The sequence below is a fragment of the Panthera pardus genome, unplaced genomic scaffold (genome assembly GCF_024362965.1).
Source record: "Panthera pardus isolate Hobbes unplaced genomic scaffold, ASM2436296v1 HiC_scaffold_2, whole genome shotgun sequence".
Lineage (NCBI taxonomy): Eukaryota > Metazoa > Chordata > Mammalia > Carnivora > Felidae > Panthera > Panthera pardus.
Genome location: NW_026526765.1, coordinates 122,014,317 through 122,030,241, shown reverse-complemented (window position 1 = coordinate 122,030,241; position 15,925 = coordinate 122,014,317). Strand labels below are relative to the sequence as shown.

General features: G+C 40.7%; 1 protein-coding gene across 4 annotated transcripts in view; it reads left to right on the top strand.

Moving 5' to 3' along the window:
- The window catches only part of LOC109252181 (protocadherin alpha-C2), a 196,283-nt gene that overhangs the window by 35,689 nt on the left and 144,669 nt on the right, over positions 1-15,925 (top strand). The window lies entirely within an intron of this gene.

Sequence of the window (15,925 nt, the reverse complement as noted above, 5' to 3'; positions counted from 1 at the left end):
TTCCCACCCACTTCCCCTCTGGTAACCATCTTCTCTTAGTTAAGAGTCTGTTTTTTTGTTTGTTTGTTTGTCTCATTTTTCCCCTTTATTCATTTGTTTTGTTTCTTAAATTCCACATATGAATGAAATCATATGGTATTTGTATTTCTCTGACTGATTTATTTTACTTAGCATTATACTCTCTAGATCTATCCATATATTTGCAAATGGCAGGATTTCATTCTTTTTATGGCTAAATAATATTCCATTGTATATATATACCATCTCTTCTTTAGCCACTCATCTATCAATGGAAATGGGCTGCTTCCATAATTTGGCTGTTGTAAATAATGCTGCAGTAAACAGGGGTGCATATATCCCTTCAACTTAGTGTTTTCATATTCTTTGGGTAGATACTCAGTAGAGTAATAAATGGACCATATGATAATTCTATTTTTAAATTTTTTATGAACTTCCATATTGTGTTCGATAGTGTCCACACCAGTTTGCATCCCTACCAAAAGTGCATGAGGGTTCCATTTTCTCCATATCGTCACCAATACTTGTTGCCTTTTTTTTTTTTTTTAATTTTAGCCATTCTGATAGGTATGAGGTGATACCTCATTATGGTTTTGACTAGCGTTTCCCTGCTGATAAGTGAATGTTGGACATCTTTTCATGGGTCTTTTGGCCATCTGTATGTTTTCTTTGGAGAAATGTCTATTCATATTTTCTGCCCATTTTTAATTGGATTATTTGGTTTTTGAGTGTTGAGTTGTATAAGTTCTTTATACATTTCGGATACTAACCCTTTATCAGATATGTCATTTGGAAATATCTTCTCCCATTCAGTTGGTTGTCTTTTAGTTTTGTTGCCTGTTTCCTTTGCTGTGCAAAAGCTTTTTATTTTAATGAGGTCCCAATAGTTTATTTTTGCTTTTATTTACCTTGCCTCAGGTGACACATCTAGAAAGATGTTGTTATGGCCAATGTCAGAGAAATTACTGCAAGTGCTCATTTCTATGATTTTTATGATTTCAGCTCTCACATTTAGGTCCTTAATCCATTTTGAGTTTATTTTTGTATATGGTGTAAGAAAGTGGTCCATTTTCATTCTTTTGCATGAGCTGTCTGCTTTTTCCAACATCATTTGTTGAAGAGACTGTATTTTTTTCCATTGCATATTCTTGCTTCCAAGTGTTGTGAGTTTCAGAATTTTAGTGAACATTTATATTTCTTGCTTATTTAAAAGAAAGGTATGTGTAAGTCAAAGAAAGGAGGGTCACAAGGATGATTTGAGCTTTGGAAGCTGTATTATCTGAGTAACTGATTATGTTACCCATGACTGTAACTTTTTTGTAATGTAGTTTGATTTTTTTAACTCTAAATTAGACTGTGATTTGTATGGTCACATAAATTCACCCCTCTAGCCCACACCTAGTTGGACTAATATGTAATGTCCACAGCAGACTTTCAAGAACCATTTATAGTACTTAACTTTAAAGAAATGAGGACGCTTTAAAAATGTGAATGAGTAGGCTTAGCTAAATTATATTCATAGTTGCTGTTTATAGAATTGTTATTAGTATACCTTTTGAGTTTATAGTCAACATATCATCCTGAAATATTCTTTAACTTATAACTAGCTCCCCTATTCTCCATTTTAAAAGGAAATCTAAGTTAAGACTACGATTTCCAACCAACCAGTCTTAAACATTTTTTATAAACCTATGCCACTATAAATTATATGACTAAATGCTATTAAAGACAATTAATTATGAGAAATGTGGTTTTAAAATTTGTACCTGCTCTTATTTAGTGTTACTACATAAATGGTATGCCTCTGTGGTTTTATTGTCCATTTTTGTGCTAATTAAAAACATGCAGATTGGAAAAATCTCAGGCAGATCAAAATTGGAAAGCAATACAGGTGTAATAATTATTCTACTTGCAATTGGGAACATGGGAATAAAATACTCATGAGAATTTGCTCTATTAAGTAAAACTGAAAATGATAAAACACCCCAAGCTTGATCGAAGGATTGCTCTAAGTATGACAGATGAATACTAACATTATGTGATGAAATAAATTTATGTTATGAAATAATCTCAATTAAATTGGAGACTGTAAAAACAGGTGGACATTCATAAAATCTGGGACTTAGAAAGAATGGAAAGAATAAAGAGATAAGAACCATGAACTTTTGGAATGGAGTATATAAATTCTGATGAAAAGAGAAATTCAAGATACTTTCTCCATGCAAAATTCACTTAATACAAATGATTTCTCTTCAAAGACCCCACTAACCCTCTATTATTGTGTTTTCTCAAGAAAAGTATATGAATTAGTTGCTTATATTCCTTGCTTCCTACAAACAAATACCTCTTCTAAGTTTTTCTTCCACTCGTAAATACTTGAGATCTTGGGTCCCTAGAGATACCAAGAATTTTCTTAACAGAAATCTAAGAAATGAAGTTGCCTGAACTTTATATAAACAAAATATTTTAAAATTTACTGCTCCTGACATGATTCATTTTATTTTTATTTTAAAACTGGGAAAACGTATTTTCAAGGCATAAGGAGACCACAGTTATGGTCACACTAAATATTCAGAAGTTAAGTCTCTTAATGCTTTCAGCAAACATGAGAAGTGTTGTTCTACGCTTTAACAAAACTGAAGGAAAAAAATCAGGTTAAAATAAAATTTAACATTTATTAATAAAATTGATAATTATAGTTCGTACTTACTATTTGACCACATGATGTCGCTCTTTACCGCGAAATTCTCTCATTCAAGACAAAACGAAGTCCTCCGTTTTCATATTAGAAAGATTCTCCACTGTGTTTTTCTATGCGGATGTTGAACAATGGAGAGCACATCAGGATAGTAACGAAGGGGTAAGATTCCTCCAAATATTGAGATAAGTTACGCCGATTTGAATAATTTTAAAATCCCAATTAATTTGAAATGGTGTATTCAAATCGAGGCGACCGGGGGCACCAGCATCTACTGCTGTTTTTTATAATCCTCACAGCCTGGGAAAGCGGGAGCGGCCAGGTCCACTACTCAGTCCTGGAGGAGGCCAAACACGGCACCTTCGTGGGCCGCATCGCGCAGGACTTGGGGCTGGAGCTGGCGGAGCTGGTGCCGCGCCTTTTCCGAGTGGCTTCCAAAGGCCACGGGGACCTTCTGGAGGTAAACCTGCAGAATGGTATTTTGTTTGTGAATTCTCGGATCGACCGCGAGGAGCTGTGTGGGCGGAGCGCGGAATGCAGCATCCACCTGGAGGTGATCGTGGACAGGCCGCTGCAGGTTTTCCATGTAGAAGTGGAGGTGAAGGACATTAACGACAACCCGCCCGTATTCCCGGAGACAAAAAAGAATCTGTTTATAGCCGAATCCAGGATGCTTGACTCTAGGTTTCCACTAGAGGACGCTTCCGATGCAGATATCGAGGAGAACGCTCTGTTGACTTACAAACTGAGCCCCAACGAGTTTTTCTCTCTGGACGTACCAACCAATGGCGAACAGGAAAAACCTCTTGGTCTTGTATTACGGAAATCTTTAGACAGGGAAGAATCTCCGGAACTTCATTTATTGCTCACAGCCACTGATAGAGGCAAACCTGAGCTGACTGGCACTGTTCAGTTACTCATCAAAGTGCTGGATGCCAATGACAACGCACCAGTTTTCGACAGAACACTCTATGCGGTGAAATTACCAGAAAATGTTCCCAATGGAACATTGGTAATTAAACTTAATGCCTCAGATTTGGATGACGGCATGAATGGGGATATTATTTACTCATTCTCTAGTGACGTTTCCCCAGATATAAAATCTAAATTCTACATGGATGCCATAAATGGAGAAATTATAGCAATAGGACATATAGATTTTGAAGAATGTAAAACCTACAAAATTCGAGTAGAAGCGATCGATAAAGGCTATCTACCACTAGCTGGTCACTGTACAGTTCTTGTGCAAGTTTTGGACGCTAATGATAATGCTCCAGAGTTGGCTGTTACTTCCCTGTCTCTCCCTATCTCAGAGAATGCTCAGCGGGGCACAGTCATCACCTTGATCAGTGTGTCTGACCGAGATTCTGGAGCTAATGGCCAGGTGACCTGCACACTGTCGCCCCATGTCCCCTTCAAGCTGGTGTCCACCTTCAAGAATTACTATTCGCTGGTGCTGGACAGCGCCCTGGACCGCGAGAGCGTGGCGGACTATGCTCTAGTAGTGACAGCACGGGACGGGGGCTCGCCTTCGCTGTCGGCCACGGCCAGCGTGTCCGTGGAAGTGGCCGACGTGAACGACAACGCGCCGACATTCGCGCAGGCCGAGTACACGGTGTTCGTGAAGGAGAACAACCCTCCCGGCTGCCACATCTTCACGGTGTCCGCGCGGGACGCGGACGCGCAGGAGAACGCGCTGGTGTCCTACTCGCTGGTGGAGCGGCGGGTGGGCGAGCGTGCGCTGTCGAGCTACGTGTCGGTGCACGCGGAGAGCGGCAAGGTGTACGCGCTGCAGCCGCTGGACCACGAGGAGCTGGAGCTGCTGCAGTTCCAAGTGAGCGCGCGCGACGCGGGCGTGCCTCCGCTGGGCAGCAACGTGACGCTGCAGGTGTTCGTGCTGGACGAGAACGACAACGCGCCCGCGCTGCTGCCGCTGCCTGGGGCGGGCGGCGCGGGCGGCGCCGTGAGCGAGCTGGTGTGGCGGTCGGTGGGCGCGGGCCACGTGGTGGCGAAGGTGCGCGCGGTGGACGCCGACTCGGGCTACAACGCGTGGCTGTCGTACGAGCTGCAGCCGGCGGCGGGTGGCGCGCGCAGCCCGTTCCGCGTGGCGCTGTACACGGGCGAGATCAGCACGACGCGCAGCCTGGACGAGGCGGACTCGCCGCGCCAGCGCCTGCTGGTGCTGGTGAGGGACCACGGCGAGCCGGCGCTGACGGCCACGGCCACCGTGCTGCTGTCGCTGGTGGAGAGCGGCCAGGCGCCCAAGGCCTCGTCGCGGGTGTTGGCGGGCGCCGCCGGCGCGGAGACGGCGCTGGTGGATGTCAACGTGTACCTGATCATCGCCATCTGCGCGGTGTCCAGCCTGCTGGTGCTCACGCTGCTGCTGTACGTGGCGCTGCGGTGCTCGGCGCCGCCCAGCGAGGGCGCGTGCGGGCCTGGGAAGCCCACGCTGGTGTGTTCCAGCGCGGTGGGGAGCTGGTCGTACTCGCAGCAGAGGCGGCAGAGGGTGTGCTCTGGGGAGGGTCCGCCCAAGACCGACCTCATGGCCTTCAGCCCCAGCCTTCCCCCGTGTCCTGGATCTCTGAATCCAACGGAAGATCCACAAGCTTCTTTGGAGTCTTCTGGAAAGGTCGGTTGTTCAAATATTTTATTTATTTATAGATTTATATTTGAAGCCTGAAAAATATTCTCGTTACCTCAGACGGTACTTAAATAGTTTTACCCAGTTATTATAGAGATCTGTCAATATTTTCTTGTTTTTCAGAAGTGAGTACTTTTATACCTGACTTTTGAGTTTCAATTTCTAATTGAGAATCATTAAAAACCATACATTGAGTAGGTATTTATTGGGTGCTGAATCAGTTTTATTTAAAATCTGTTATGGGGTTGTATTGAATTTCTATAGCCAGGCTACCTCTCTGCCTGAGAAGTATCAGTTGAAAAACAATGTAATTGCTACACATTAAGTATACTTCAGCATCACTCTGTCATTTATTCATTTCTAAAGTATGCATGATATTTTAGTATAATTCTGTTGTTTATAAGAAACCCATAAGCAGAAATATGTAGTAGCTGTTACCTTGTTAACTTTGTAGTTTTTTACTTTCCTCTGGATGGAGACTGGAAACATGGTTGGTCAGCACTACTCAGTGTTTACGTCAATGAGTAAATTTCAGTGTGCCCTAGAAATCGGTTACTTTGCTTTAGGAATCAAACACCAAATGTTAGAAATGTAACACTCCTTCCAACTTGTGTAAAATATGTTTCTTTATGCTTGACATTGATATTTTATCTGATATTAGAGAAAATACTTCCTGACATGTACTTTCTTTCTTCAAATGACTTTCTCCTTTTTACTAAAAATTTTGTTAGTATATGTTTGAGCATTAGAGATATATCTAAGTTCTACACTCTGAATTCTCTTGAAATTCATAGTCTGTAACTTAAAAAGTTACTCCATCAGTGGAGAGGATGATTTACTTTCCCTCTCAATATTCTGAAAGACAGAAATCTGGAGATGAGATTGTACACCTTTAAACTTATTACATGTTAAACTTATATTTCCTGAATTGTGGTGGTTCTTCACACTGGGTCTTTAGTCCAAGCTTTTATTTTCTAATTTATATTTTAGAAACTTCCTTTATATTTATGTAGCATTTTTGTTATGTGACTTATTTTTATATTGTGGTGTTTTTATTGTGTTAGATATTTTACAAGGTACTCCTTAATTAAAAACTCAGCAGAGTGGGGAGCCTGGGTGGCTCAGTTGTTAAGCGTCCAGCTCTTGGTTTTCGCTCAGGTTATGATCTCATGGTTTGTGAGTTTGAGCCCCTCCCCAGGCTCTGCACTAACAGCATGGAGCCTGCTTGGGATTCTCTCTCCCTCTCTCTCTGCCCTTCCCCTGCTCATGCATGCTTTCTCTTCTCTCTCAAAATAAATAAATGAACTTAAAAAAAAAAACTCAGAGCAAAATCAGAGTACCTTTGAGAATAGAGCCACAATATAACAATGAAAGTGCAAGTGAAATTAATTTAAATAATACATTTCAGCATTTTTTTCTTTTCCCTTATAGAGGACATGTTTGTTATATGTTACAAAGTGATCTGTTTTCTTTTCATCATGTTTATTTCCAAACTTGAGTATTCTCTGAGCTCCTGTAATCAATCTTGTCTACGTCTATCAGGATAACTCACCTTAGATCTAGACTTATACCTTCAAATATCTCTGTCCTTGCACTTTTTTTCAGGTTCCATATGTCACTTGAATTGGGCTCAGGTATTTGATTATATGTTATATGGATTATATGGATCAAGGAGTGCTAGAAATCTAACTCCCCGCTCCTTTAGTCTCTTAGAGCTAGTATTATTTATTATTTACTATGTTTTCTATAATTATAAATTTTATTCTTTATTATTGATAGCTGTATTGATATAATTGGTAATTTCATCCTTTATATTAATATTTATTTTCTTTTTAATATGGGCTATCATCATGTGCAAATTTTCAGAAGATCTAGCAATGAATTTATCTTTTGGATCATCAGGAAGCATGCACACACTGGGATCCAGGGAGGTTAGGATTTGAAACAGCTGAGAAGTTCAAAATGGAGAAGTGAGAGAGCATGGAAGACACTTTAGTTTTTTGCCCAGTAACTAGCCCTCTGTGTTTCTGTGGGTAACACTCCTCAATTCAAGCAGCAACGATTAAATCAATAATGAAACTTCCTATGTCAGCCCCTAAATTGTAGTTTTTATATAGGGTTAACTATCTAAGTTCTGACTTAATCTTAGACACTTTTGAGAGTGAAGGGACACTATAAGTAAGTATATGAGACTACAGACATAAACAGAGTATATCCCAGGTAACTTGGGGTCTATGGCCAGCCTATCCTATCCTAGACCTGATAATGCTAACTGCATTAGCAACATCTGGAGTCCTTATTGAACATTCTGGTTCCCAGACTCTACTCCACAATTTCTGAAATAAGTAGGACTGGCAAACTTGCTTTTCAATAAGCACTCCAGGTGTTTCTTATTCAGCTGAAGTTTTAGATCTAATAGGCTTATGAGACACTTAGCGAAGCAAGTTCCTATTATTTGAGAGTATATAATTTAACTACCCCTGCTTTGTATTCATTATTGCAGATTTAACTGGCACATTTATGCTATTACTTGCTATAAAATGCACATTAACAGGAATGGAGTATAGTTTATATTATTACCTTGTGTTGCGATGATTATTCACTAATAAACTTATTTTTAGATTCCAGAAAGTAGCTCAAACTAAACATTGATTGGTATCGTAGATAGATACATAAGTTGTTACACTTTAATTTGTGCTTTACAAGAAAAATAGCCACTAAAACCAGAATTTGAATGGATTTTCACCTAGGGTCAATCTGAAGAAGTAGAAGAGTATAAAAACAATTTAGTGGCACACATGAATCCATGAATTAAATGACTCTCATTCCTGTCACTTTTTTTGTTCATAAGTGTTAGTCTGTTTTTCAGCTCTTAATAGCAACTGAAAGAATTCAAAATTATTGATCTCTGTTATAACTTACAATATCATTAAAGTAAAGAAAATAACCTTTGGATAAGACCAAAGGTCCTATTATTAAGTTTTTCCTTTTTGGGAAAAAAAGAACTTTTTCTCTTTTTTCAGTAGTGCAGATATATTAATAGAGAATTTCATTTGCTAAATACTTGATTCTAAAAACTTCAAGAGAGAAAATATTTTACTCCAGGTGATGATGAATATTTTATTGACACTGATAAAACTATTAGATAATTCCCAAACTGTATATTTGGGGTACTCAAAAAGCTTAAATATAACAAAGATGAAAGTGCTTATCTTTAGAATCATAATTAAAGTTCTTTTTTCCCATGTAAGATACATATAAAAAATGTAACTTCTCCCTGTATAACTGATTTCTCAAAAAAAGTACTTTTCTGCTTTCCTAAGATGGGAACCACCCACCACTCAGCCTGTGTAGTAGCAATCGTAAAGGTATTGCAGAGTGATAATATTATATAGGTAATAATTTTTACCAAAAAGCTGATTTTGGTCTCGACCATTATGAAAATAAATGTGGCTAAATCGAGGGCTGAAAATATTGCCATTTATGAGCCACTCACTTTCCTTAAGGTAATATCCTAGGTCTCCTTAAGGTAATATCCTAGGTATTTAATGTATCATAATTCACACAACCCCCACATTATTGTATGAATGTTATGAAACTGGAAACAGAGACAGAGAGAGTCACACAACCAGTAAGTTTAAGAATAGGAATCAGAATGGAGTCATTTCCAATATTGAGCTGGTGTTCTCCTCTCAACTTTCTAGTGATGACTGAAATTTAAGAGTTTCAAACACCTCACAGAGAAGTGATACTTGAGATTAGCGTCTGGTAAGGTTTATTTAATCGCAAAAATAATGAGAAAGAGAAATGAATTAAGTATCAAACTTGAAGACATATAAATTTGTTATCCAGCAAAAAACTAATACACTGGTATTATAAAATATTAAGAGCATTTTCAAATGTAGCTAATGAGAGTCAGGGGGAAGAAATTACTTCCCGAGATTCTGAATTTAAGAAAACGCTGAACTGAAGGTCGACAATGATTATTATTATGTACAAAAGAGACCTCATGTGAAGTTTTGAAGATCCATAGAGCTACAAATATGTACAAATAGAATCAAACGCTGTGAATGAAAGACAAGTTGTTAAAACTCACGGAATTGTACTTACACAGTCAGCCACCGGATGTCGCTGTCTTCCACAAAATTTTTTTTGGAACAAAGGCATAATCCTGTTTCTCGAGGACTAGAAAGGAACTACATTCGCAGATCTCGGCCGTTTCCATAAAAGTGGATGTAAGAAATCGAATAGGAAAATTCAGGCAGCAGTTGTTCTAGACCGCTGATTCATCAATTTGTAAATCGGCAGAAAGGTATGATGTTGGTCTACAGACCCAGGGGGCCAAGAGACTGGCGCCTGCTTCTCTTGCTTCTGCTCGTCGCAGCCTGGAAGGCGGGGAGCGGTCAGGTCCACTACTCGGTCCCGGAGGAGGCCAAACACGGCACCTTCGTGGGCCGCATCGCGCAGGACCTGGGGCTGGAGCTAGCGGAGCTGGTGCCGCGGTTTTTCCGAGTGGAGTCCAAAGGTCGCGGGAATCTTCTGGAGGTAAATCTGCAGAATGGTATTTTGTTTGTGAATGCTCGGATCGACCGGGAGGAGTTGTGCGGGCGGAACGCAGAGTGTAGCATCCACCTGGAGGTGATCGTGGACAGGCCGCTGCAGGTTTTCCATGTGGAAGTGGAGGTGAAGGACATTAACGACAACCCACCAGTCTTCTCCGTCTCAGAACAAAAGCTTTCAATACCCGAATCTCGACTGCTTGACTCTCGATTTCCGCTAGAAGGCGCATCTGATGCTGATGTTGGAGAGAATGCAGTGCTTACTTATAGACTCAGTCCAAATGAGTTTTTCATTCTTGATATTATAAGCAAAAAAGACAAAGGCAAATTTCCAGTGCTTGTTCTAGGAAAAATGCTGGATCGTGAAGAAAATCCTCAGCTTCAGTTATTATTAACGGCAACCGATGGAGGCAAACCCGAATATACTGGATCTGTTACTCTGCTGATCTTGGTGTTGGATGCCAATGATAATGCGCCTATGTGTGACCGATCCGTTTATGAAGTTAAAATGTATGAAAATTCAGCGAACCAAACGTTAGTAATATGGCTGAATGCGTCTGATGCGGATGAAGGAATAAACAAAGAAATGATATATTCATTTAGTGCTTTGGTTCCATCCAGTGTAAGAAGGAAATTTCTAATGAATGAAAAAACGGGAGAAATACGAATAAATGATGCTATTGACTTTGAGGATAGTAACACTTATGAAATTCATGTAGATGTGACAGATACAGGAAACCCACCTATGGTTGGTCACTGCACTGTCTTAGTGGAAATTCTGGATGAAAATGATAATTCACCTGAGGTGGCTATCACTTCTTTGGCTCTTCCGGTACAAGAAGATGCTCAGGTGGGCACTGTCATCGCCCTGATCAGCGTGTCCGACCGTGATTCTGGAGCTAATGGCCAGGTGACCTGCACACTGTCACCCCATGTCCCCTTCAAGCTGGTGTCCACCTTCAAGAATTACTATTCGCTGGTGCTGGACAGCGCCCTGGACCGCGAGAGCGTGGCGGACTATGCTCTAGTAGTGACAGCACGGGACGGGGGCTCGCCTTCGCTGTCGGCCACGGCCAGCGTGTCCGTGGAAGTGGCCGACGTGAACGACAACGCGCCGACATTCGCGCAGGCCGAGTACACGGTGTTCGTGAAGGAGAACAACCCTCCCGGCTGCCACATCTTCACGGTGTCCGCGCGGGACGCGGACGCGCAGGAGAACGCGCTGGTGTCCTACTCGCTGGTGGAGCGGCGGGTGGGCGAGCGTGCGCTGTCGAGCTACGTGTCGGTGCACGCGGAGAGCGGCAAGGTGTACGCGCTGCAGCCGCTGGACCACGAGGAGCTGGAGCTGTTGCAGTTCCAAGTGAGCGCGCGCGACGCGGGCGTGCCTCCGCTGGGCAGCAACGTGACGCTGCAGGTGTTCGTGCTGGACGAGAACGACAACGCGCCCGCGCTGCTGCCGCTGCCTGGGGCGGGCGGCGCGGGCGGCGCCGTGAGCGAGCTGGTGTGGCGGTCGGTGGGCGCGGGCCACGTGGTGGCGAAGGTGCGCGCGGTGGACGCCGACTCGGGCTACAACGCGTGGCTGTCGTACGAGCTGCAGCCGGCGGCGGGTGGCGCGCGCAGCCCGTTCCGCGTGGCGCTGTACACGGGCGAGATCAGCACGACGCGCAGCCTGGACGAGGCGGACTCGCCGCGCCAGCGCCTGCTGGTGCTGGTGAGGGACCACGGCGAGCCGGCGCTGACGGCCACGGCCACCGTGCTGCTGTCGCTGGTGGAGAGCGGCCAGGCGCCCAAGGCCTCGTCGCGGGTGTTGGCGGGCGCCGCCGGCGCGGAGACGGCGCTGGTGGATGTCAACGTGTACCTGATCATCGCCATCTGCGCGGTGTCCAGCCTGCTGGTGCTCACGCTGCTGCTGTACGTGGCGCTGCGGTGCTCGGCGCCGCCCAGCGAGGGCGCGTGCGGGCCGGGGAAGCCCACGCTGGTGTGTTCCAGCGCGGTGGGGAGCTGGTCGTACTCGCAGCAGAGGCGGCAGAGGGTGTGCTCTGGGGAGGGTCCGCCCAAGACCGACCTCATGGCTTTTAGTCCCAGCCTTACCCCGTGTCCAGTACCAGATGTGCAAAGGGAAGAACAGTCTAGTGGAGAGGACTACTCAAGGAAGGTGAGTTATTACTTTTTATTTCCATATGTTGCCTTATGAATAATATTTTATTAACCGCTTTCCCCCGTCTTATGTATGTCTCGGATATCTTCATCCTTTATAACATAGCATATTTCTATAATCAAATATTTTAGTAATACCTAATATAATATTTATTTTAAAGTTCATGTTGTATTTTGTCTATTGTACCTTATGCATTTTTTCTTGATACTTCAATTTTTTAAATTATTCAACCTATTTTTAAATATTTATATTTCCAATACAAGTATTTGATGTAGTTTGTAGGTTTTTTTCCCTTAAACCACTGTCTTTTTTTTATGTTACAAGTATTTATGAGATTAGTACTTTATTTAATTTGTACTCATTAGTACTTTAATTTTATTTAACTTTCAAATCTAAATTTTGAAATGACCCTATTATCTTAACAAAGACTGCTCTGGTAAATTCTCTTGATGGTGAAACAATATAACTTATAATGCATACTATATCCTCAGTAGGCAGTGTTTACATTTTGTTTTTAATGGTAAGATATGTAGACTTAAAGTTTGTTCATAAATGTCATAATTGGGGCACCTGGATGGCTCATTCGGTTGAGCATCCTACTTTGACTCAGGTCATGGTCTTAATGTGTTCAAACGCAACATTGGGCTCCCTCCTATGAGCAGGAAGTCTGCTTAGGATCCTCTGTCCTCTTCTCTCTCTGCCCCCCACCCCCCGCCCACTCGCAGGCTCTCTCGCAAAAATAAACATTAAACATAAAAATAGTTATTATGTAATAGTTATTGACATAATTTTACGCAGTAGCTTTTTATCATCTACTCCTCTATCAGCATGAAATCTTGCTTATGATATTCAAGTATTAGCTTTTTCATTCTGAGGAAAGAGTCATGATTATGTTTAATAATGGAGAATATTTGAAAATCACTTTAAGGAGCTCAAAAAAGTTACTTTAGTCAAAATTAATATGAAAAATTTGAAGAGAGAATTGAATTGTTCTCTTAGAATGTTTCCTACTGATTTCATATCATATAAGTGCAATTTAGGTTATAACTACTTTAGTCATCTTAAACAGGGTTGTGTTGGAAGAGGTGGACTGAGAAATGCCAGATAATTAACTCGCAGGATGCCAACACTATCCTATTCATTATTACATTCTAAAACATGTTATCTGATCCCTATGATTTAATTTTTGTTTAAGTTCAGTGTTACCAAAATAGCAGTGCAACTAGTTTACGATCTTGACTCTGGTTCTTAGCAATACTTTTTCCTTTCTGTATGCAGACTGAATTTTTACTCTGAATGTGCCTCACAAAAAGCTTCCCATAAATCTTGAAATCTCAGGGCACCTGGGTCACTCAGTTGGTTAAGTATCCCTCTATTGATTTTGGCTTAGGACATGATCTTGTAGTTCATGAGTTCGAGCCCACATTGGCTCCTCACCAACAGTGCGACAGTGAGGAGCCTACTTGGGATTCTCTCTCTCTTTGTCTCTGTCTCTCCCCGCACCTCCCCCCCCCCCAAAAAAAAAAAAACAAACCAAAAAACCCTTGAACTCTCTATTCAAGTTTAGGAACACCAGAAAAGACAATTGTGGCAGGAGTTTAAGCATGGCATTGCCTTCAGTGTTAATACTTCCCATGGCCAGTCTCTAACTCTCAGAGATTACAAATGATAAGTTAATGCAAAGTATTTAAACTTGTGTACAGAATTCCTTTCTTTTATATCTGCCTTCTCTTTCAGCCCTTTATAATGTCATTTTATCCCCCTTGCAGAAAGGTCTTATACTAAGGTATCTGTTTATCTGAGCAATTAATGAAACACAGAATTGTGTGTTTACCAATTTAGTCTTATTTATTTTACTTTGCTTTTGGGGGGGCATGTTTAAAACACAACTATGCACCAAAAATTTAACATAACTAATTAGCATTTTACCCAGCCACATAATAATTTTAAAGTCTTTGCAAGAGGTAGTGCAAATAGGAGAGGAAACAAGGTGGGATTTTAGGATAAGTTGGGAGATAGTAAAGACACATTATGTTTTTAGTTTGACAATGTCTTCCTCTGTCTCTGTTTTAAGATAACTATTTCAAAAAACTTTATGGGTGGTTTCTTTTCATTCTATTTAGAATTATTGAAATTTTGGAATGAAACCAAAAAATTTTCGAAGTCACGAATTGCTTTTAACATACTTGTCAAAAAAGGAATATGTCAATTTCTTTTAAAGTTATAACATCTTAATTTTATAATCATGTTTAATATATTCTTTATTGGATGGCATTAAACTCAGGCTAATCATGAGTACTCTACAGCTCTTCAAGGCATAGTATTTGTTATAGTCTGTGTCAAGATCAGTAACCAACCCATAGCTTTACTGGTATACCATAGTTATTTAGCTATATGATAGCCTTGGAATTTGGGGACTTGAAAACGATCTTTAATGTGTACTTTATGTGTACTTAATTAACCAATTCCTTAAACCAAAAATGGAATGGACCTTCAGTATGGCATCATTCTCAAAGGGACTGGATTATTTAAATTAGCAAACGCAAGGGGATTTATTTCTTAGTCATGTTTTTTTTCTGAATTTAGTCACTCTCACCCCCCCCATGTGCTAAAATTTTTTGCTCTTCTTTAGGCAAGTATGTTGGTCTTGAGTTTATGGCTTCCACAATTAAAAAATAATTAAAAGTAGTTATAACTATAAATCTTTTGCATAGATCTATAATAATCAAATCGCTATTTTATTTATTTTTTCATTTTTTATCTTTTTTACATTCATTTATTTTTGAGAGACAGAGAGAGACAGAGCACAAGTGGGGGATGGGCAGAGAGAGGAGACACAGAATCCGAAGCAGGCTCCAGGCTCTAAGCTGTCAGCACAGAGCCCGACATGGGGCTTGAACTCACAAACCACGAGATCATGACCTGAGCTGAAGTTGGACGCTCAACCGACTGAGCCACCCAGGCGCCCCTCAAATCACTGTTTTAAAAAGTGTTCCAAAATGAAGACTACAGCTCACTTTCACATAAAACCTAAGATTCCTTTGTGTAGCCATTTACAATATTTTTTTAGTAAGAAAGTTTGGGATTTTCCAAGTGGCTGCTATCTTATCAAAAGGATTTCAAATACTGGATATAGTTGGTTTCTTAACAGCCTTGAGAATGATTAAACTATTTTTCTCTTTTCATACAAGACTGATAAGCTTATTGCAGTAGATAACAGTTCCTATGCAAATTTCAATTTGGTTTTTGTATCTGAGATAAGAATAGGAAAATAAAATTGAGTGAATGAATTAGATTTGGAATGCTTTATATACTCTAGTCTCCTTAAACCATTTTTGGAATAAAATGTGTGTAAACAATCAGACAAATATAGCTTGAATTCCTGATTCAGTGGGTTGGGGGGTAGAAAGAAATTATTTTTCAAATAGTAGTGGATATAATGCAAATTTAAGTTGTTCTTCAGGATGGAAACTACAACATTCACCCTTAGCAGATACTATAATTGAAAAAAAAAAGCTTTAAAATGAGGCAAAGATAAATATACTTTTTATTTCTAAGGGTCAGTACTTGGTAAATTCATTAACATCAAATAAAATAAATCTTTGGGTAAACTGATAAATAGCTTGCATATCAGCATTGATTTGAAACACCATTATATTGAGGTGGTAACTTAGAGAACTTGCATCTTGAATTATTCTGTGTACAACTGAACTAAATGTTTAGAATAATTTAACATAGTACAAGGATTAAGCAATAGAAATTAGTGTTAGCAACGGAGTAAACTTAATAAAAGTCCATTCTAAAGTAATCAATTTCTAAAAGTCTAAAAAACACGACACTAATAACCAAGA